At 45.2% G+C, this 24,693-nt stretch overlaps 1 protein-coding gene across 3 annotated transcripts in view; it reads right to left on the reverse strand.

Annotated features, from left to right (window-relative positions):
* The window catches only part of inpp4b (inositol polyphosphate-4-phosphatase type II B), a 113,373-nt gene that overhangs the window by 73,878 nt on the left and 14,802 nt on the right, over window positions 1–24,693 (reverse strand). The window contains exons 1-2 of one of the 3 annotated variants that reach the window (XM_034290937.1): window positions 18,688–18,988; window positions 13,709–13,788 (exon numbers count right to left, since the gene is read on the reverse strand). The gene's annotated coding sequence lies outside the window, so the exon portion shown is untranslated. Of the gene's footprint in view, window positions 1–13,708; window positions 13,789–18,687; window positions 18,990–24,693 lie in introns of those variants that run through there. The other 2 variants (XM_029118120.2, XM_034290939.1) reach the window with 2 other exon arrangements.

The following is a 24,693-nucleotide window of genomic DNA, read 5'->3' on the forward strand; positions in this document are numbered from 1 at the left end:
ATACAGGCTACCAGACAAATTCTCCCAGGTGAAAATACCTGTCCTGAGCTTATGCCAGAGAAAATAGCCAGATGAAACAATGTTGAAATTCTGAGCTTAAAACTAGACAAGAATGAGACCTACAGAGATAAGAACTGGAAAGCAAATGTGATTTATAAGATACATCATCATTACATGTTCTTCTTACAATATAACGTCTGACCTTTAAATATCTCTGCAGTATACTACAGTCATTTTTCTCACCTGGACCTAAAAGATCTAATTGACACATTCATCCATATTGATCTCACTAATTATTTAATGTGTTTACATTGACAACTGCTCAAACAGATCCTCCCCCCAGTTATAAGGAAGTGTCGATTTTGCAGTGTTCTGACAAGCTTCTCACACAATTTTTACAGTTCTTGTGATGTCATCGTCGTTGTCCTGAATATCCAGTGGTTGCATACGGCGCCCAGAAGTCTGCATGGAACAAATCTAGTGCCGTTATGGCTCCAATGACCGATGTCTGGGAGTAGTATTAAAGTCACCTTGGAGATCAAGAGCAGTGGGGCAATCTGCCAAACAAAGCAAGAGCGGAAAAACTATCGCACTTGGTCAATGTGTCCAGACGATAAAACCACAATGCGAGGGGTCAGGAGAGGCTGTGAAAACAGGACGGAGGGGTCAGCGGCGCCGGGACAGACAGGGCCAAACGCACGGCAGCTTGGTTGGGCTAAGGCTGGCATCGGGCGCTAACAGGCCCGCCTGGGTGCTCAAACTCAACATGTCACTGAAACAGATTCCTCGTCGACGGCTTCTGGGATGGGGAGAGTGGAGCGACGAACCCAGGGTTGCGATGGGGGGGTGGGGGGTGGGGGGGGGGGGGTGGTTAGGCAGAGCTCGGCTGATTCGCGTGTCATGTACAACTCTAATACCAGACGCTGAATTTGGCTTGGAGCGGGCTATATTTCTGCCAGTTCCCCGATTCTGTCAACATTCTGTTTTAGGATACATGAGGAGATGGATTAGGGACACTGACAGAACCCTGTCGCTAATAAACCACTTAGCTCTTTATGGGCTTTAGTCAGAGACAGATTAAAGTGTCACGGAAGAGCAGGGTATTTTTGCATGCTCCCCTACCGCCCTCCCTTTCTGGGTTCGGGGGCGTATCAGGAGGGATATGAGGAGGTACGGAAGGAAGACTGCGGGTCTCCTGGCCTCGCCTCTACGGGGAGTTGAAATGATGGACCACCTCATTCTCAAGGTATGCATGGTGACATTTAATTCTTATTGCCTCCCTCTCGTCCCCCCTCCATCCTGCTCTTACTCATTGGTCCCTTGGGAACAGAAGGGTCTCTCTTTGTTCTGAGATGTTGTCAACATCAGCCACATTCTGCTCCGTGTCTTTGTACCATAAATACTCCAGTTCACCTCCTTCAAAAGAATTGAAGATAAAAAATAAATCATAATATTTGGACACAATCCAAACTAATGTTGGTTTGGAACTCTGAAGCTTTGGGGTCCTGACATCCTACATCTCTTTTTTTTTATATAAATAAGTTAGATTTTAAATTGTACAAACTTGTTTGACTCTGACTTTGTAAACAATGTAAATGTAAACAAACAATATAGCCTCAAAATCAAGATAAATCCATTATTTTTATTATCTGGGATTATCAGGCTTCCAGACCAATCAATCAATTCGCTTCTTCCAAAACCCACTTTGTGCCTTGTTCAACTTAAGGATACCAGCTTTAAAGCCAATTATCTCTGAATCCCCCCCCCCAGATAAAACCTTTCAGTCCCAAGCTGTCGGCATGACAACCAAGATGTATTAACAGTCATTGGCCTTGGTCTTGCTGGTCAGATAAAGGAGAAGGATAAAGAGGAAGGGGAAGACGAATGCCTAACCTGGCCTCATTCAACAGAACCACCGGCTATAGAACAAATCACCTTCTGGAATATGGATGTTAGGTTTCTGGGCACTACTGGCACATTATGGATGATCCAGGGAAGTTTCTTCTTAGACAACTTGTTAGCCCAGCTTTTTCATGCATTGTAATAATGCAGGATGTCAGCCTAAGTGTGTGTGTGTGTTTGTGTCAGCCTGAATGCGGTTAATTTTATCTGGCAGGAACATATTGGTGCCTTGGTGCAGCTCTGGTCTAGCTAATCATTTTCATATTCTACCCATGGGCCTCTCAGCCTTGAGAGAATCCTTTAGATTATGCAGTGAAACAGTGCAGAAGAGCATTTTGGGTAATGATGGGAGAAATGTGGAAACCATATGTGCATTTCAAAACCGACTTAAAGGGGAGGTTCATTTTTTTCCTTTTTACATGTGGACTTACATATTGACTTCTGGGCCCAGAAGGTGTGTGAATGGTTTGGCTGAGTTATACACTGTATACACTGGATGTCAGGAACAGAGTCTGTTAACTTTATTATATCCAAACACTCAAACTCCAACCCATATAACACCACAGGTATTTGTCTGGAGGGTTTTATTACATTATGAAATACATTTGGATAATGAATAAAAAAAAGTTTACAGTTGTGTTCTTTTGAACATCCAAAGAAGTTGGGTGACACTTTTTGACTCATACCGGACACATTTGTAATAGAATACGACTTCTTTGACTTACACTCACCTAAAGGATTATTAGGAACACCATACTAATACTGTGTTTGACCCCCTTTCGCCTTCAGAACTGCCTTAATTCTACGTGGCATTGATTCAACAAGGTGCTGAAAGCATTCTTTAGAAATGTTGGCCCATATTGATAGGATAGCATCTTGCAGTTGATGGAGATTTGTGGGATGCACATCCAGGGCACGAAGCTCCCGTTCCACCACATCCCAAAGATGCTCTATTGGGTTGAGATCTGGTGACTGTGGGGGCCATTTCAGTACAGTGAACTCATGTTCAAGAAACCAATTTGAAATGATTCAAGCTTTGTGACATGGTGCATTATCCTACTGGAAGTAGCCATCAGAGGATGGGTACATGGTGGTCATAAAGGGATGGACATGGTCAGAAACAATGCTCAGGTAGGCCGTGGCATTTAAACAATGCCCAATTGGCACTAAGGGGCCTAAAGTGTGCCACGAAAACATCCCCCACACCATTCCACAACCACCACCAGCCTACACAGTGGTAACAAAGCATGATAGATCCATGTTCTCATTCCGTTTACGCCAAATTCTGACTCTACCATCTGAATGTCTCAACAGAAATCGAGACTCATCAGACCAGGCAACATTCTTCCAGTCTTCAACTGTCCAATTTTGGTGAGCTCGTGCAAATTGTAGCCTCTTTTCCTATTTGTAGTGGAGATGAGTGGTACCCGGTGGGGTCTTCTGCTGTTGTAGCCCATCCGCCTCAAGGTTGTGCGTGTTGTGGATTCACAAATGCTTTGCTGCATACCTCGGTTGTAACAAGTGGTTATTTCAGTCAAAGCTGCTCTTCTATCAACTTGAATCAGTCGGCCCATTCTCCTCTGACCTCTAGCATCAACAAGGCATTTTCGCCCACAGGACTGCCGCATACTGGATGTTTTTCCCTTTTCACACCATTCTTTGTAAACCCTAGAAATGGTTGTGCGTGAAAATCCCAGTAACTGAGCAGATTGTGAAATACTCAGACCGGCCCGTCTGGCACCAACAACCATGCCATGCTCAAAATTGCTTAAATCACCTTTCTTTCCCATTCTGACATTCAGTTTGGAGTTCAGGAGATTGTCTTGACCAGGACCACACCCCTAAATGCATTGAAGCAACTGCCATGTGATTGGTTGATTAGATAATTGCATTAATGAGAAAATGAACAGGTGTTCCTAATAATCCTTTAGGTGAGTGTATACCAGACACATTAATAATGTATAATACAACTTCTTTTACTCATACCGGACACATTAGTAATGTATAATACTACTTATTTGACTCATACCGGACACATTAATAATGTATTACACGACTTCTGACTCATACCAGACACATTAGTAATGTATAATACGACTTCTTTGACTCATACCAGACACATTAGTAATGTATAATACGACTTCTTTGACTCATGCCGGACACATTAGTAATGTATAATACGACTTCTTTGACTCATGCCGGACACATTAGTAATGTATAATGCAACTTCTTTGACTCATGCCGGACACATTAGTAATGTATAATACGACTTCTTTGACTCATGCCGGACACATTAGTAATGTATAATACTACTTCTTTGACTCATGCCGGACACATTAGTGAAGTATCATATGACTTCTTTGCTGACACATCTTTACACCCTCTGGCGCCAGAAGTGCCCTTGAGGCTGATGGTCACTACTGACACTGGCGGGACAAAATGTGTAAAAGGAACATTTCTGGAATTTACAACTTCTGGTTCCTCATCCTGAACATAGCCTACAGGCAAAGAGAAACCGGGGCAACGGGGGGCATGCAAATAAAAAACTCAATATCACCAGAAATAAACTCCTTTCATTCCAAGTTACTTAAAAGTGATTTTGTCATATAATAAAATAAAGAATATGCTCTAAGGTGCCAGTGAATGGCTGTTAAAATAAAAAACCCTCAGATGACAGTTTCGGTTGGTCCATAAATCACTTCATGAGTGTGAGGAACCGTCTAACATAGAACACCTCTTTTAATGTTGCATGTGAATGTGTCCATGTGTGTGGATAAAAATGTGTGTTTGTATATTTGTGTGTGTTGGTGTGTATGTGTGTGTGTGTTTGTGCACAAGCCTCTGACTTCCAAAACCATTCCAGGAGCACTAAAAACCTTTTTTGTACAATTCCACATGAATTCCACACGAAGTTACAGGCAGCTCTGTACTCAACACAGTCCTCCCAATGTGCAAAGGACAGATAAACGCCTTCTTAATAACCACACTCTTCCAGGCCTCGAGCCTGCTGAGCTTCCCCCTCTCTACAAACCCGCTACACACTCTCTGCTATTCACTGGCCACAAATAGATGAAATTAACCAGAGACAAATAAATGAAGACATTTCATGTTGTACTGTAATTATTCCCTTTCCTTTCATTATTCATAACTAAATGTTTTTTTGTTGCCTCTGTTTGTGGAGAACGGAAGCTCCAGTAGACTGCTGTCATTGGGGGAGAAGACGGGGGTGGAGTACCCAGAGGAATAACTTCATTAGTGGGACACTTTGTTACGTTTGACACCAGGCACTGTGATCCACATTCTGGGTTCATCCCTGGTTGTGTGTTATGCGGTGTGACAGAGAGAAAGAGAGGAAGAGGGGGAGAGGGGGAGAGAGAGAAGGGGTAGGGAGTTAAAATATGTGAGGAAGGAAGTGAGGGATGAGGGAGCGTAGAGGTTCCCACGTTAGGGATGTCAGAATATCCAATCTGCTTGGTTTTACTTTGGGGGCCTGTTTCTGAAAGGTGATCCACCTGAATTACGGTTATTGGATGGGGGATGCACAGAAATAGATTGTATAGAACAGAAGTCGAAGTAGACCCCTTCCGAAAAGCTGTCCCCAGAGGATCAGATAGTTGATCTTCAGCCTTCTCTACTCTGCGCAGGTAAGCACGTTTCCATTCAGAGTGGGTATTAAGAGATTCATGAAGGCTTGAGAGTCTGGGGAGGGAATTGACCGATGTGAGCGGGTCCGTTTCGGTGTGGGGGGTAAAGCGGTCCAGTGGAGGATTTTACCCAATAGAAACGCGTTTTATCAAATAGGAATGTACTTTATCCAATAGGAATGTACTTTATCCAATATGAATGAGTTTTATCCAATAGGAATGTGTTTCAATCCAATAGGAATGTGTGAAAACGGCAGAATTGGAGTCAGGTAGTCAGGACCTGAAGGCAGGCGTTGGCCTGTGATAATCTAGCCTGGTTTCATAGAGCTTCATCTATGCACACAAAAACATTGGCATCTTTTATTAAACATAGCACTATCACTGCCCATCACCATCACATCAAAAACCTAGAATTGGGTCACAGGGTGCCCTTACCTCTATTAAAAAGAGAGAAACAGAGACAAACAGAGGGAGAGAGAGAGAAACAGAGGGAGAGAGAGAGAAACAGAGAGAGAGAGAGAGAAACAGAGAGAGAGAGAGAGAGCTTGGATTAAAGTGGCTGTGCAGTCAAGCATCAAGTCTAAATAATGAAAATAATTCAAAAAATGTAAAAAAAAAAAATCATTTGGATGAAAACCTTATTGCCAGCCAATGTATTTGTTTATTCATGTACTGTAAAGAAGCATCAGGGCCGTTTGTCCAGGAACATATAAAGCATAGTTATCAACTGAAAGACTCCACTGGAACCATTTTGCCTGAGCATAGTTATTTACAGTTCTGTATTATGAGACACACAGTTGCCTCACAGTTCGGCATTGCAACCATGACAGAAACCTTTATCAAGAGTGGTATATTACATAACACATTGATCTACTCAGGGTATTCTAAAAGCTAGCAGCTTCATGTACCTAGTCACTCCAGCTCAGGTAACATCTGTATTACGACGATGGATATTGCTGGTTCACCTGCCGTTAAATCAAGCCGGCTCCTGCTTTCACCGGCCGTTTGATTTATTAAATGAGACGCCAACATTAAAGCGATGATGACGCAATATTTGCAGCAAGGTGGGAGTCTGATTACATTATTTGTTACATCACCACTCAGTCATTTCGTTCTGGGTAAATGGAGTTTGTTGTAAGTTACAGTAGCTGAGAAAACCGCTTACTGTAGTTCTGAACCATTAGTTGCCACAGAAATGTACCTGGCTAAAAGGTGAGCCACTTTCCAATGATTGGTTCTCTTTAGATAATCTCTTCCAGTTGACCAAAGTTCGATCTTAGAATACATCTCTACAAAACCCTACAAGACAGGGCAAAAGTTTTCGCCTTGCTCACTGACAATTTCTAGTGGCTTTGACTGAAGCCAAATGTGAGTGGGTTTGGAGGTGTGGTTTGATGTGGCTGTCTTGTGCGCACACGTGTGCATCTGTATGTGTGTGCACGTGTGTACGGACGTCCACGTGCGTTTAGGGTGTAGCTTTTGAACATTCACTCGACCAAAACGGTACGCACTTTGAAGCCACACGCCCTCCAAGACAACTTGGAAAAGTCTAACCAGGTGTTGCGTTTGGAGGTTTGAAGTTTTCAATAAACTGCAATGTGGAAGTGCTTGATCAGTCCAATGTAATTTACTTATGGTCCCAAAGTATCTCCCTTAGAGGTATCCAAATGAGAAGCAAATTGATCAAGGGCAATATGGTGGGTATGTGAACATCAAGATGAAAAACCCCACCCAAGGTAACTTTGCATAGTCCGCGACATACCTTTAATTCCCAATCATCTTGCACACTTCTGTTTCTGACTAAGCCGATTTTATGCTAAGAAACAAAAAAAAGATTTACACTTCACAGTTAGTTCGGATACTAAAATAGGTTTCTGACTCTGCTGTTGACGCCACACAGTTGGTTGGTTCTCTGACAGATATTAGCAAACGCGCAAGACACCAGGCCCATGATGTCCAACCGGTTGCTGGATGAACAGTGCTGTTGTCTGCTGGGATACGAAGGGGTTTGCTGTAGTCTGGTTGTTGCGATGTGAATTCAAACCTTTTGAACATGTGTTTTTGTTGTTGTATATGCGGCAGAGGATGTTATTAGCATATAACACTTTCAGTTTCACACTTATGCAAAACAAAACTGTCTGCAGTGAATTGTTTGTGAGTGTGTGCATGTGCGTGCGTGCGTGCGTGCTGTTTTGAATGGTGTGAATGCTAGGCTTCCTCACGGAGACACTAATAACTATCCCGAGTACACGACAAGGGATATATTATTGAAAGGGCCCGTGTCACAGTATCTTCGTTCTGTTGTCTTCCTGTTTGACTTGCTATATTCGACTCCCTGCCTCAACAAGTCAAATAAGTTATTTAACAGGAAGCTGACCTCTTACAAGGTTTGAAAAATACTCTCACTTCTGAAACTAAAATAACTAAGACCACATTCACACCAGCTATGAACACGGGTAGTTTCGGTAAGTTTCGGCATCCTTTTCTCCTAAATACTTCGCTTTGCTTTCTAGAGTTTAAATTAGAAGTAGTGTGCCTAGAATAAAAAGACCCAGATAATAGTTCTTGTAATGATTATCTTTCTCTATACCTCTGAATTTTAGATAAGGCAGCAGACTGTCTGTGCTTCTGCATGCATCTGGGTCCCCATATATTTAAAAAACAAATGACCAGGTAAGTAGGTCAAGAACACACACTCATTTACAGCAACATCCTGGGAGCAACTGGGCTTAATGCTCTTGCTCAAGCACAGAACAAGTGTTTTACTTCGCCCTGCTGGCTCAAGGATTACGTTTACTGGCCCAACACAGCTGACCACCAGGCCACCCTGCCACCCAATAGAATTGACACATGCTCTTATACAAAAAACAGCTGTGTAGAGCCCAATGTTGACCCCTGTGAGAAGATGTACCCGAATGCTGTCATGAACAACATGCTACATCTGTCTAAACCAAACCCAAACCACTGTCATGACCAGCACACAACAGATATCTAAATCAAACCCAAGACACTCATAACCAGCACACTACAGATGTTTAAACCAAACCCAAGACACTGATAACCAACACACTACAGCTGTTTAAACCAAACCCAAGACACTGATAACCAACACACTACAGCTGTCGAAACAAACCAAACCCAAGACACTGATAGCCAACACACTACAGTTGTTGAAACCAAACCCAAGACACTCATAACCAACACACTACAGTTGTTGAAACCAAACCCAAGACACTCATAACCAACACACTACAGTTGTTGAAAGCAAATCCATGACGCGTAGACCGATGAAGCCTGACTTGGTGAGGATACGAAAACATCGCTCCTTGAATCCTGGAAGGGGTAATGATGATGGTTGGCGCCTCCCCATCACACAGAGCAGCACGACCCCACTGTCGCGCATTAAAAAAGGGAAGAGATCTCGGACAATGTCACGGGTCACAGGTCATGTGACTGCCGTCAACAAGCCAATTAAGTGGTCTCGGGAAGACGGGGCAGCCTGAAGGAATTGTTAAACATGGTGGTGTGCGTGGGTGAGTGCATTTCAGTGAGTGTTCAGTACGGACGTCAGCCCGCAACAAAGGCTTATCGCTCTGGTCTCCAGGTCGGGTGTGCAGACACACATTATCAGTGTTGTCATTATGCTAGCACACGGTCTGAACAGGAATCTTCTGTTGTTGCTGCGGTCACCGGTCACATGGTAATCACATACGAAGAGGCGCACGCACACACACACACACACACACACACACACAAACACACTGACTCACACAAGAAATAACTGCAATTTTCTAAAATCGCTCAGGTCATAGCGTGCGAATGTATTTTGCGGTGTACTTTTCTCGACACTGAAGCGCCGTTCCACCGAGGCTATCTGATGTGAATTAAGTCCCTAAGAGTACATACTTATCTGTTTATCATGAAGCTCAACCAAGCGGCCATCAAATCCCCCATCCTCATTCACGTCTGAATGTCTGCATGACTTTCTTCACAAGCAGTCTGCTCCTTTCTACACCTTTAGCAAACAGAAACCATCACGTTTTTTACACACCGCTATGCATTTTAGAACCGGGCCACATGTGTATCCTACAGAACCTAGTCAGGTTTCCTTCTCGACCACGAGTGGGTAGATAGTTTCTTTTCACTTAACCCAGTCTGCAGTTCTGTTCAAATCAGATGTAAATTGGTTTCCAAAGTTCACCGCGGCTAGAACAAAGTGAACACATTAAACCTAGAGCTGTAGAGGGTTTTTTGCTTTACTTGCCCTAGTCATGACACAGAGTTAAACCAGGCATCCCTTTAAAGGGACACATCCGAAGAGAGCGTTTTTCGCTGCGTTTGGCGTGATCATAACACACAGCTCATCCAGGCCGTTCCTTTAAATCGATGCCCGTGTCAGTGTTCCTCAGCTCGCTGTAGCGTGATCCATTCTCATCATCAAATCAGGGGCTTGTGGAGGTTTAAAGGAGATGGGTCCTCACAGGGAGGGAGCCCTGTTCAAGACCTTCACAGTCATTAAACGCGACACTGTCAAAAAGTAAGAACAAAAAAAGTGACCCAAATCTAACCCGAATGAGCTACCAGCTCCGATAGGTTGGGGGGGGCTTAACTGACATCAAGCATGACATGAAAGTTCCCCTCACTGGCTGAGGCTGAGAGGATGGAAGAATGAGAGGCAAGGGATAATATGAACCACCAATGTGTGTGAAATGAGAACTCTTGGAAGATTCAGGAGCCTAAAGTTCAAATTCAATAATTTTGGTCTCTCCTATCTATAGCTCCCTCAGGGGTGACATTTCTTGAAGAGAAAGCGAAAAACACAAATACCAATTTCACATCTGCATTGGCTTAGGCACCCAAAGTTAATCCAGAGCTTAGTAAGATGGGGACCACGCCAACGTTAAACTGGAATTCTAACAGGGAGATGTGTTCTGAAAGAAAATCCACCCAGTTTCTCACAGTAGAGGGTATTCGTTTTCCATTAGCGAGCAGATACCCCGCTTGAGAAATATAAAACAAAATGAGTGGTACATATAGCTGAGAGACCGTATCGGCCACAGAATACATCGGCCTGACGGTTCTAACTGCTCCAAATCAGCGCTGATGTTTTTGAGCGGTAATGTGAACATTGGAGTCATTTGCTTGAACCCAAAGACAGAAATTGGAGAGGCTCATGGGTGGTTTCGACTTGGAAAATCCCTCCTCAGTGAGTGAACTACCAAGCTTGCAAACCAAACAGCATTCGGGATCAAGAGCATCCTCAATGTGACAGGAAGAATAACTGGATGGGCCCAGAACGTAAAGACGAACAATGTTTCTGATGGGCTCAATGGCCACATCTCAGGCCTGGACTGAGGGATAGAGAGAGAAAGCGTGCAAATGAGAAAATGGGTGCAACAGAAAACGTCCATAGTGAAATTAAAGGAAACAGGAATCTGGGGCATCCGAAAGAACGTAACGCCACCTGATAGATGATAACACAGAAGGTCTCCAGACGACTTCCAGAGTAGCGTAGAATTCAAGTCTCTCAGCAACCGACCAATATGTTTTCCCCATCAGTAACACTCAAGTGCCTCAGCAACGGAACAATACGTTTTCAATCTGTCTTAACCATTAATAATGGCCACACACAACCTCAAGGACTTTACTGTTGACCAAAATACAATTACTTCCTCCTGAAGTTAACCATTACCACAACAACATGGTATTTGCCATGTTTAAACTGCAGAGGTGGTGGGTCTTCGTTGTTACAGGGCTATTTTGCTGCTTCAGGCTAATTCCGAAAGGTGAGGTATTAAAAACCAAGAAACTTTTTAGCCCCACCATTTCTGAGAGATTGGAAAAACTATTATTTACCAAACAAAATCTTTATCTACAACGTGCACGCCTTCTCGCCCCCCACTGAATGTGTTTCTGGGCCAAACACACGTCAGACAGAAAACCTTTGCCGAAGGCCTTGGCCGGAGCTGTTTGCTCACACACCAGCTGCATAATCTTCCTTCTCATGGCCGCGACTCGCCGCCGTCAATCATGCCAGCCACAATTATGCCCAGGGACCCGCACTCACCTTCAGGAAATGAGAAAGAATAACGCAGAGAGGGGAAAGAGAGACCGAGGAGGAGAAGAGAGAGAATGATAGATGGAAGGGAAAACAAACCAATATGCAGGGGGAAAAACCCAGAGACGTCTGATAACACCGGAGAACATGCAGAGGAGACAGCCAACCCAGACTCATAATTCCGTGTCGGATACTAGCTGGGTTGGAGATGACGCTGACTTGTGGCCATGGAAGGATGTGGTCGGCGCCCGGGAGAGAGCCGACAGGATTGTTTTTCATTCTCACCTGCTCTTCTTATCCTCCGTGACACACCGGAAAGCACACGCATATGTATAAGTAAACACAGGCACCTGCAGAAGATGCTTGCCGTTCTAAATATGGCACAATTATCACAGAGCGCTCTGCCTCGCTGTCTGTTTATTAGCACGTATTAATCTTGTATTTCCTGCTGTCTATCTTTTGCTCGTACTAACTCAACTGGTTGTCTCTCACCATTTCGCACACCATGTTCATTTCTTTCATCGCTCTCTCTCTCTCCCCATCGCTCTCTCTCTCTCTCTCTCCCCATCATTCTCTCACTCCCCCATCACTCTCTCACTCCCCCATCACTCTCTCTCCCCCCATCACTCACTCTCTCCCCCATCACTCACTCTCTCCCCCATCACTCACTCTCTCCCCCATCACTCACTCTCTCCCTCCATCACTCTCTCTCTCTCTCCCTCCATCACTCACTCTCTCTCTCCCTCCATCACTCTCACTCTCCCTCCATCACTCTCACTCTCCCTCCATCACTCTCACTCTCCCTCCATCACTCTCACTCTCACTCCCCCCATCACTCTCACTCTCACACTCACTCTCCCTCCATCACTCTCTCTCCCTCCATCACTCTCTCTCCCTCCATCACTCTCTCTCTCCCCATCACTCTCTCTCTCCCCATCACTCTCTCTCTCCCCATCACTCTCTCTCTCCCCCATCACTCTCTCTCTCCCCCCCATCACTCTCTCTCTCCCCCATCACTCTCTCTCTCCCCCCATCACTCTCTCTCTCCCCCCATCACTCTCTCTCTCCCCCCATCACTCTCTCTCTCCCCCATCACTCTCTCTCTCCCCCCATCACTCTCTCTCTCCCCCATCACTCTCTCTCTCCCCCATCACTCTCTCTCTCCCCCATCACTCACTCTCTCCCTCCATCACTCTCTCTCTCTCTCCCTCCATCACTCTCTCTCTCTCTCCCTCCATCACTCTCAATCTCTCCATCACTCTCACTCTCCCTCTCCCTCCATCACTCTCACTCTCCCTCCATCACTCTCACTCTCCCTCCATCACTCTCTCTCTCCCTCCATCACTCTCTCTCTCCCTCCATCACTCTCTCTCTCCCTCCAACACTCTCTCTCTCCCTCCAACACTCTCTCTCTCCCTCCAACACTCTCTCTCTCCCTCCAACACTCTCTCTCTCCCTCCAACACTCTCTCTCTCCCTCCAACACTCTCTCTCTCCCTCCAACACTCTCTCTCTCCCTCCATCACTCTCTCTCTCCCTCCATCACTCTCTCTCTCTCTCTCTCTCTCTCTCTCCCTCTCTCTCCCTCTCTCTCCCTCCATCTCTCTCTCTCTCTCTCTCTCTCCCTCTCTCTCCCTCTCTCCCTCCATCACTCTCTCTCTCCCCACCCCACTATTCTTCAGTACCCACCTCCAGACTCCACACTTAATGCCACATTCTTAACATCATTCCACTGGGCTAGAATGGAAGATACTCCCCCACACATAAACCCAGCCAGATAACCTGCCATGCCCACTGACACCCCTCAAGAGGACAACAACACCGTACAGCACAGAAGGCCACCGAAATAAGATTAATGGTCCAAACATCTTTAAGCCAAAAAAGACAAACAACATTTCAAACTCAGTGTAAAAAGACTGCTGCCTTTATTTCAGAAATACCATATACAGCCGCCTGCATGTACTTAAAAACATCCTTCAGGCATCAATTACTGATATTGAAGAAAGCTTAAAAGAACTGTGCAAAGACTGCTACCTCGAGGGTCTACATGTTTAGAGAGAGAGAGAAAGATGCAGTTGAGGAAGGAGAGAGCAATATTCACTCACCTTAAATTGAGTGTTAGCTGATCGTCCTTTGACCTTAGAAGGTCGCTAACGGAGAATGTTGCGCTGCCCAGGAAGCTGCTCTGTGGAGTAAAAAACAAAGGCATTAGCATGTTAGCTTAGTAGCATACGTTAACAGTCATTCAATGGGGTAGTTCACCCTGAGGGGGAGTCTATCATGTTTGAGAGATTTCTAAGGCAGTGAGATTTGTCTCACACATAACTGGCCAGGAGCGCTGGAATGTGTTTTCATCACCATACAACACACACTAGTATGTCACACTGTGGATTATGGGGCAAGACCTTTTAAAAGACTACAAATCTGTGGAGATGTACTTCCTGGTTTTGCCCAGTCCCTCCCCGTCCCTTTGTCAGATTTTCTAAACATCATCCCAGTCAACTGACTACTATAACTAGTAACTGCTGAGATATGTAGCTGGAAAGAACTACAAAAAACACATTGCTCCTCTTTTTAGTTTTAAAACTTGACGTTCACAAAAACCATGTAAGGGATCTGTCTGGATGTAGTTATTCTGACTAGGCCATGAACATTTCACAAAACAAATGGTGCCATTTTAGGACGAACGAGCAGATTTGGTTTTAAGCTGAGAAGGCACAGTTACCCGACTTAATTCTACTGTAAAATATGTGTTCATGTTTGTGTGTGTACAGTGGGCTGTTTTTAGATATGGCTTGGTAAAATGGAAAATTATTTGAGTCTCACTGAAAAACATGCTTACGGGAATTAACTACTGAGATCTGTTGCAAGCAATGGTTATTATCAAACACATTTAACACAATGAGCAGTGGCATCCTTCATAAAAAAACGCAGAATTTGTCAAAGGTTGAATTTGCTTGTCCAAATGAAATAATAATTGGCAAATATTAGTTCCACTGATGAAAGTGTATTAACATTCTAATTTCTGCCAAGTAATGTTGTTATTTTTGCAAAGGTATAAGTCACTCGACATGTACAAAACATCAGTGCTTTCTGTACAATAGCTTATCTGTAATCCACAAGGCAAAGAGTGAAAGAGAAAAAAGTCCATTGTAATTTCTGGAATTTGTGGTATCATATGAACAGACCGATACAGAGAACATAGATCATCTTGAGCAGGTCTTGTGTTTTTATGTCACAAACATATCATTGCTAACATTATAAATTAGTACATCAATTTCTCCTTAAATAGCATGCTAGCTTTCGTGAAAGCTGTTAACATTCTATCTTATGCACTATACACCAACAGTAGATTCTACCTGGCGCGAACCAGGTAGAATCACCATTAGCTTATTAGGTTCCCTCCCTACAGTACAGTTAAGTACATCTTACATGTCCTTTGCCTTCAGAAATGTGGGTTCAAATCTCACTCTAATTGTCTGCCTGCATTGCCACAAAATCATCATGATCCACGACTACCCTGGCAGTGCACAGAAACAGGTGACATGCCAAAAAGGCCAATACTATAAAAACATTTGTGAACATTTGCAAACCCAATCTCTGCTGGCTAGCTAAATACTAAGCCCCCCTCTCCTATGTTAAACACGATGTACAAAGACACCCGTCCAACTCCCTCTGCCCAGTTTCTTACAGGGAACATCCTCAATCACAGGGGTTTCAGACCAGGCAAGCTTTCTATCTCACACACACACACACACACACACCTAAAAACCCCTTGCCTCCACTGGCTTGATTTGAATGGGTGGCGTCAGTGTAGAAAAACTGGGTCACACTGAGGTAGAGAACGAGACCATCAATAACAGAGAGAAATGGACTCCACACACACACACACACACACACACCCACATGCACTCACCGCCCCATGCCCCTGACACCCTAATCGCTTTCTCCCTCACTCTCTCTCTCTCTCTCTCATTACACACACCAGCTAAAGCCCTCAACATGTACTGAACACACTGTCTTTGTTGCATTGTAGTGAGTGGGGATGGCATATAGTATACACACACACACACACACACACACACACACACACACAGTTCAAAGACAGAGTATGTAATTAAAGACAAAAACAAAGGCCAACCCCCTCGATATTGCATCCACAATTAATTAAGAGCAGTATTCTTATAGATAATTAGGCTAACTGTGTGTGTATGTGTGCATATGTGTGTATATGTGTGTGTGTGTGTATGAGTGCATATGTGTGTATGTGTGCATATGTGTGTATGTGTGCGTATGTGTGTATGTGTGTGTATGTGTGTGTATGTGTGTGCGCGTACAGTGAGCATGTGTTTCTTCCCCCCAGTGTCTCATCCACTGCTGTTTGACATCAGAATGTCTCTATTGGTCTGCCCACTGATGTCCTTTTAGTCTCAAGGACCTCTATGCATTCCAAGTCTGGAAAACGCCGGCGGAAACTTTGAAAAGACCTCGTCTCAGACATCCGCTCACTTGCTACAGTACAATCAATCACAACAATGAAGCTTAACCTAGAGCGATTTGTGAATGCCAGTAAATAAAGTACACTCAGATTTAATAATACATCAGCTGATTTGAGCAGGAGAATACTGTACTAATCTACTGTAACATTGACTGCCAGATAGCACTGAAGATGCTAATATTATCACTGTTTTATATTAAATATGTTTCTAATATTTACTATGTTCTGTGCTCGTGCTTTATGTACTATTAGGTTATAGAAAGCTGTTCAAATATTAACAAAGGTCGTGATGTGCACACATAAGTAAAACCTCGTATGATTGGCCAGGCAGCATCACGTCGCCGTGGAGGCACCGTGGAGGCACTTCCTCATCTGTCACGGGCGCGGATCCCGTCAAACGTCAGGGTCAAAGGGCATTAACACGCACATCGGCGGACAGAGGGAGGGAGACGGAGCATGACAATCCTCAAGGCACTGCAGAGCTCCAGACCCGCTCGGCGGCGTGACACGGAGCGATGGGACAAACGTTGGCCGAGGCGACCCACTGTATACACTCTCCAGCTCGGGTTTAATGAGATATTGATTTAGTGTTACATCCACTTTTGTTCCAGCTTTGCATCTTGATTCGGGTCTCTCGCTTTCCTCTCGGCCGGTTCTCTCTTCCTCGTCCTCCTTCCCTGGCCACGCGCTTATCCAAAAGTCCACACGGAGTTGAGCTTTCGGTCTCCCTCGCTCCCTCTCTCTGTCTTTCCTCACTCTTTCTACTTCGGGTTCTCTTCAAATGCTATTGGAGTGCTTACTCTATTTCTCTCTCTCTCCCACTTTCTCTCTCGCCCAATACTTGCCATTCTCTAACTTTTAGCCCTGAGCAGTACGCCCTCACCACATCGAATAAAAGGGCACATCCTGTCTGGTGACCTTTCTCCAGATCATTTCCTTCCAGAGCCTTTTACTAAGCACACAGGCCAGTACGTGCACACAACACCCACTACACCTTCCACACGACACCCGCTACACCTTCCACACGACACCCGCTACACCTTCCACACGACACCCGCTACACCTTCCACACGACACCCGCTACACCTTCCACACGACACCCGCTACACCTTCCACACGACACCCGCTACACCTTCCACACGACACCCGCTACACCTTCCACACAACACCCGCTACACCTTCCACACAACACCCGCTACACCTTCCACACGACACCCGCTACACCTTCCACACGACACCCGCTACACCTTCCACACGACACCCGCTACACCTTCCACACAACACCCGCTACACCATCCGGTGCGTTCATACCTGACCTCCTTCCCACTGACCTCCTTCCCACTGACCTCCTTCCCACTGAAGACACAGAGTGTCCACGGATCAAGGCAGTGGCGGCCATGATGTAATGTGCGCTTCACCAACAGAACCCGTTTCCCCATATAGCGCACTAGACCAGGGGCATCATCACAAGGGACGCTGGGGAACGGGGTGCAACGCGGTCATTACGCGGCCCAATCAGGGCGGCCTGGTTAACGACCTAAGAAATCCATTCCTCTGTGTCTTTTCATAGCGCTTGGCGACGACAGCTCGGGGCGTAATGAAGCTCCCAGGAGTGGGACTCTACGGTGGGATCAAAGGAGAGAAAAGGACCAGAAGAAAGAACGGAGGGGAGGAAAGAGAGCAGAGACAAATGGATGTTCACCCACCATCAGGGTGGATTGATTATTAAGGTCCCCCCCCCTCTCCCTCCCCCACTCCCCCCTCCAATCCCACCTCCCTCTCTCCCTCTCCTCATTTCATCTTGCTCTTTGCTCCACTCTTATTTTCAGAGATAAAGAAACTTTTGATCTATGTCCTCCTTCACTGTCTTTTATAAAAGGAAGACTCACCAATCACCCAGCACTCTCGCTAAGATATATACACTTGTGTTGAGACGCATGCACACACACACACACACACACACACACACACACACACACTCCAAAAAAGAAGAGGCCAACACTCTCAACAGAACCTGTTGTGTTTGTTGCTGGCAAGAGCCACACAATAACACACACACACGCACAAACAAAAACAGAAAGTAGAATATCACACAGTTAATCAACCACCCAGCATGTGAACCCAGGCATGCCTTGGCTGTTTACTAAGCTCAGAGGCCCTGGCAACAGCTCTCTTAAATGGTTCACCAATACTCCACCTCTATTGATCCTCTGACTGGGATTGACAGACAACTAAAAACTGGACACAACCTGGAGAATATTAGCCTGTGTGTGTGTGTGTGTGTGTGTGTGTGTGTGTGTATAGAGTAGATAATAGCTGTCTTGTGATCCCCATAATGCAATCTAAACAGCCTCTGCAGGAATCAGGCACATTCATGCAAAACACATGACAACACATATTGTATAGATAAATAAAGCGCAAGACACACACAGCCTAGACACACACACACACACACACACACACACACACACACACACACGCACGCACGCACGCACACCATCAAGCAAGCATTAACACTATAAACAACTACAAATGTACCATAAGACACTTCTAAACACCCAGAAATAGTCATCACAAGCCACTTACACAACCTCAGCTCGGCGGCTGGTCCAGACAAGGGCTGACTAGTCCCTGCACTCACTGAGCCCGGGGGGTCTCTCTCTTCATATCCTACACGCAGTGTCCGGTACTCCGTGCGACGCTACAGACTCTCTCCTTTCCCCCCCGCTTCGGCTCGCACCAACAGGCACACACGCGTTCGATCACGAGCCGGACGCGAGCGCGCACGCACGCACGCACGCACGCACACACAGACACGCACGCAACGACTGCGAGAACTGTCTGCGGAGAGAGAGCGAAGACCGCTGCTCGTCTGTGCTGCGGTCTGCTGCTCGGGTGCTGGAGACACCAGCGAATAGGAAGGAGGATGGGGGAGGGGTAAGAGAGAAGCAAGCGGAGAGCAAATGAGAGGGAGCACGAGAGAAGGAGGAAAGGGCGAGAAAGAGAGATTCGGGAAGTCAGACAGCGCGGACGAGAGAGAGAAAAAGACAGAGATAGAGGACAGCTAGAGAGAGAAAAGTGGAGAGCACGGGGAGGAATTAAAATGTCTGACTCATGACACTTGAGTTAACATGCCAACTCTGGCCACACGGAGAGGTGTGTGTACATGCATAAAAGTCACACTGAGTAAGACACACACGCACACACGCACACACACGCACACACAGATGCTCAGAACCAACAGACATCTGTCCTAATAACACCAAGCTTTCACGGACATGAGTTATGACTAACACAGGACGCAGATAGATTCACCTCAAACAAACACCGGGTCCTAAGTCACAAGACACCGCCGGTCTGCTACGGAGCAGCGCACAGGCAAAGTCAACATCACACATCAACGCAGTAACACTGCAGACAGAATGAAAGCAACCCTGAGAGAGACAGACAGCCACAACACACGCAGGTTCAGCAGTAACAGACACCCATGCTGAGCGGAATGACAGTGTGTCACTGTTGATTTATCCGAGCCCAGGCCTGGTGTGGATTAAACTGGTTTAATACGCCATGTTCACACTGGGGAGACAGTAATACCAGCAGAACAAAAGACCACGCACACACAGCTTATGAACACTCCCAGATACACATTTTGTAGACAAAAAAAACACACACACACACACACACACACACACACACACACAAGGCTTATCAACACTCCCAGATACACATATCGTAGACACACACACACAGACAAACAAACAAACACACAGCCCTTCCAGTCAAATGAGTCAGCCTCAGAAGCTTTTATAAATACACTAGATGGCTGGATTACAGGCTGTGCCATTGAAACACCACACTTAAACCAGGAAAAGAAAAAACATGCCTGCTGTCATCAATCTTAATTAACTGCATGGTCGATATACTGATATTACTGTGATCTTGACTGGCCATAAAAACGTCAATGGACAGTGCACGACTGTTTCATGAACATCACACTGGTTCCCTTTTTCTTAGGGAGATAAACATCTACTGTATAGGCGTGAAAGTGAAGGTGTTAACTTAAGGTAAGGGTTATGTTTGAGGATTAAAAAAAACAAGATGGTTAAATGTAGGCATTTAATGCAGAGCGGTTTATTTTGGAGGCCATGGACCAGTGCAGGCAGATACAGGAATTCTGTGTTTTTGTTAATGTTTCCAAGCAAGGAGCTCAGAAGAAACCCTGGGCTGTTAATGCCCTTTTTGTACATGAGCTGTTAGGGGTCTTGTGGCCATTATGCTAATCTAATTGTAATTGACCAATTATATTTCAATTTTACACATTTAGCAGACGCTCTTATCCAGAGCAACTTAAGGTTAGTGCATCCATCAAAAGATGGCCAAGTGATACAGCCACAAAACTCTGTAATAGCAAGGACACTACTCAATAAAAAAAAGAGCATTAGTTCACAAAATGCTGTGTGGAGGTCTTTAAAGTTATATACATAAAAATATACTAATGTAAATATCTCCATATGACCAGGCCAGGCACTCCAATGGGCAACAGAAGCTCAGATAAATAAATGATTTAAACAACAATTAAAACGCACGCACTGTGGTTCATTAAACACTCTGATGATTTAGCACCACAATTCCAAAGACAGCTCTGGGCCTTCGGGAAAGACATCAAACAAAACGGGCCTCGAACTGCGATCGAACCCTCGGGAGCCACCGGAGTCCACGTTTTCCTCTGATCTGCCACCCCGAACGTTGCACGCTGCACGTGCGCAACGCCGTTTCCTGCTGACCCGCGGAGCCACTGTTCAGACACTGTCCAGACACCCTGGGTAGTTGGATACATGCCTCATTTCAACTGGGAAGTTACTTCTCCGGTGTAACAGGAACCCAAGTTAGTGCAACACCAGAACCTCATTATACTGCACAGAAGCAGATACTGTTAGCTTCTCTGGTCTCCGGTACTGTCCAAACACGAAGACACACACAGCCTGGGGGGGGGGTCATTCTCGCTTGAACAAGCTCATTGTTTCCTCCCTGTTGGCTGACAGTGGCCCTGAACTCCCCTTTGATCCCACGCTGAGAGGTCAGCCGTCGAAACACACGGCCCCTTTCCTGGCCACATCTACGTGGTTACATAGCCGCAGATTCTCGCGCCGGCGGGCACGGTCAATGTCAATGTTACCTCAGTGGACAGTGGAGTTTTTTTTTTAAGCGCCGCCGAGGGGCCTAGTTTCCTGGCCATGACGCATGACCAAGGAAAAGGCGTATGTTCATCAACGCTACAGTTTTCATCCCACACTTGTAAAAAGTCACATTTGTGTGATTGTCGACGCCTTTGCAGCTTGGAACTGAGCCCCGCTATCACGTACAAACAGGATTGATCAATTAATTCATAAAGATCTCATTGAGTAATGTAGGAACCCTGAAGACTTTCATATTAAATGCATGACTTCCTAAATTAAATATAAGTTATCTACTGCAAAATGGGTGGGGGGGGGACGGCAGACTGTTAATAACAGAGATTGAGTCTCTCTGCTTTGAGACGATTAAAAGATCCTTCTTGCATATTTGGCTGAAAACAGTCTAGTTGGAAATGGCTGACTGATCAAACCGAACATAGAACAGCTCCAGACATCCAACAGCACAACTGACACTGTAAGTGACAAAAACCATTAAGACAGCAATGCGAGGAACAGATATGCAGAAATGCCATTAAACCAACATCTGAGTGATTGAGCAAAATGCCTAATGTATGTTTGTCAGAGTTGAATGCCCATTGCCAGCCCACTGCCAATCTAAGAAACGACACCATGACAGCAAATGGCACCTTTCACGATGTTGTGTCATAAATAATAACTCATCGTAATTGTTTGACAGAGAAACATGTACAATGTCTGCATTGTGTCTTCACAACATTTCCAAAATCCACCAAGGCCAACAGTGGAATTATAGTTGCACAGTCGGCATTAAGTCATTTCGGTGGCGCATATAAAACCGAATTCGTAAATCTAGACCCTGTCCCGCGCCAGCAGCTGTTTTCAACATGAACCGGTGTTGCCGCAATTCAGAGCTAAAAAAGCATCTGAAAGGAAAAACCTTTTATGACGGAGAGGAGAATGTACTAGCCTGTAATTCCCAAAGTGAAGTCTTCAAATGTGTGTCATCACTCTCCTAAATGCACAAGAGACTCACATCAAACGACGTGTGCCAAACACAACACAATGCAGACGGCTGGCATCAGATGGAAACAGCTTTAGCTCCACAGAGCCAGGTCCTAAAGGCATCAGAACAGGGCATGGGTCTGCAATGTTCCAGGAACAAGGCAATTACTGACAATATACTGTAAGCTGCACAGAGAGAAATACAGAGTGAGAGGCAAAGTCAAAACAGGTATATAGAAAGAGAAAAATGACCCCCTGCGTGCATTCGGTATGAAAAAAGAAACCTACCAGCGTATATCGCTTTTAAATAGGCCCAGGTCTTGGCGATTGTAGCCTGCCTTCGGTGATCTGTGTGTGGGAGAAAGCACGTCCAGATGTCCCGCTGGCTGGTTGAGTCTATAAAGTTTAATGGCTAATCCCACAGCTTGAGGAGGTGATAAAAGCAAGGGCCTCTTCCGTCAATCAGAATCAATAATCCTTTCCTGACAATACAAACACAGAGATTTCGCATAGACCCCCCCCCCCCCATTGAGTTCCTCAGACCCCCATTCAAACCTGGTGCACTGACTCCCTTGACAACAGCCCTACCCTAACTCCCACTACCCAGCACAACCAGAGACTTCACCGAGGAGAATATAAGTGCAGCCAAACCCTGGTCTCTCACTGTCACTCTAAGTGACACTGTCAACCACGTGAACACACAAGACTTGTGTGTTCAGCGGCACACGCCCCTAAAAGTTTTGAAGATAAGACAGAGTGTGAGGAGTCCTTATCTATCTGTTATCAGCTAGACTCCAGCCCTTACAGTGGTTGCACAGCTTCCCTTTTTCTCTATTACTGTGTGTGTGGGTGAGCGGGTGGGTGTGTGAGAACTTTGTCTATACATCTGTGCTGACCTGAAGTCCCCACAGAAATAGATCCTCAGAAGGTTTATTGCCTGTTTCCACGGGGGGAAAGGCTGTTTCCGGTTTAGGGGTTTGGTTAGGTTTATGTCCAAACCATATTGGGTAGATTAGGTTTAGGCGTAAATGTTAAGTCACTGAGGACAAGGTTAGGTTATGTTCAGGGTTAGGGAATAAGGAAAATAGTTAATTATTTTCTGGGTCCCTTTAAGGACAGAAAAACAAACGTGTGTGTGTGTGTGTGTGTGTGTGTGTGTGTGTGCACGCAATCTATCGAGAGGAGACTTCTCAGCAGGAAGAGTCATTCACTCCATTTCTTTATCGGTCAACGACCACATTGTGAACACATCTTCCTCTCTCGGGGCAGCCTTCCTCTCGCGGCTAAACTGGCCAGTAATGTACAGTGGAACATGAATCAGCAGCGCCACTGAGAAACGTCTCTCCAAGACTGACAGGGCAGAACAGAAATGTCCAAAACTACGAACACAGCCTAATCAGCTGGTCTAAAATGACGGGATGCAATAAGCCCGGAGTAATGTACTAAGACACGCAGACGAGCAACGTAAAAGGGTTATGGTTGTAATGGGGTATTAGTGGTTAAGGTTAGGAGTTAGAAAGGGGAGACATTTTAATAGAAATCTACTGTGATTCTAAAAAAGTTCACACAAGAATAATAAAACAAATGTGTGTGTGTGTGTTGACAGTGGGAATTCCCGTAGCATTTCTGACTCAAACTGATAATCGCAGTTTGGCCTTGACAGTGCAGCCATGTATGTGGAAATGTGTGTGTGGGCGCGTGTGTGCGTTCAACTAGTCTGCAGTTGCAGAATAAGTGTCCAGCCACACACTCGGCTGTTATTTTCCCACAGGGGGTTGTCATGACACCCAGGGCAAGGTGTCAGAGCTGGACATCTCGCTCTACCTTGACTCTGTAAATACGTGGCTAGGACTGTGTTGCTGCTAGCTATTACAGTGTAGGAGCGTATCTGCAAGCCAGCGTTAATGTTTTTTTTATAATTTTTTTTTTATTATTACTAAATATGAAATAATAATGAAAGTAGATTCTGTCCTTGGTGAGAGCCAATAAAAGCGTGAAACCCCCATCCCCCTTTCTGTTGTTGTCATCTCATGAATAATGTATTAGCAGAAAGCTCTTCAGAAATACACAGATAAGATCAAAACAAATATATTTGTGTTTCCTGAGGGGAAAATGACACTATGAAATGTTTAATGGCCTCTGGTCCCCCAGAGACCCTGCTGAGAGGAAATAATGTCTGCCACATAATTCAATCCGCTCTAACATAAACCGATGACAAGGATACAAGGACGACACTCTCCCACTATCATTTACTTTCAAGCCCCTCTTTCACAGAGACCAAGTGAGGAAATAAAAGAGGCTGGGAAACAACCCAACATTTGTTGGCGACATTAAACTTGCATTTGCCTGTAGTCGAATGTGGCTACATACTCGGTTTTGTCCCCTTCCCCAGCAGCCCGAACAGGACTCCCCCCCACAACAATGTCTGGCATATTTC

Source organism: Esox lucius, chromosome 25 (assembly GCF_011004845.1).
Source record: "Esox lucius isolate fEsoLuc1 chromosome 25, fEsoLuc1.pri, whole genome shotgun sequence".
Classification (NCBI taxonomy): Eukaryota; Metazoa; Chordata; class Actinopteri; order Esociformes; family Esocidae; genus Esox; species Esox lucius.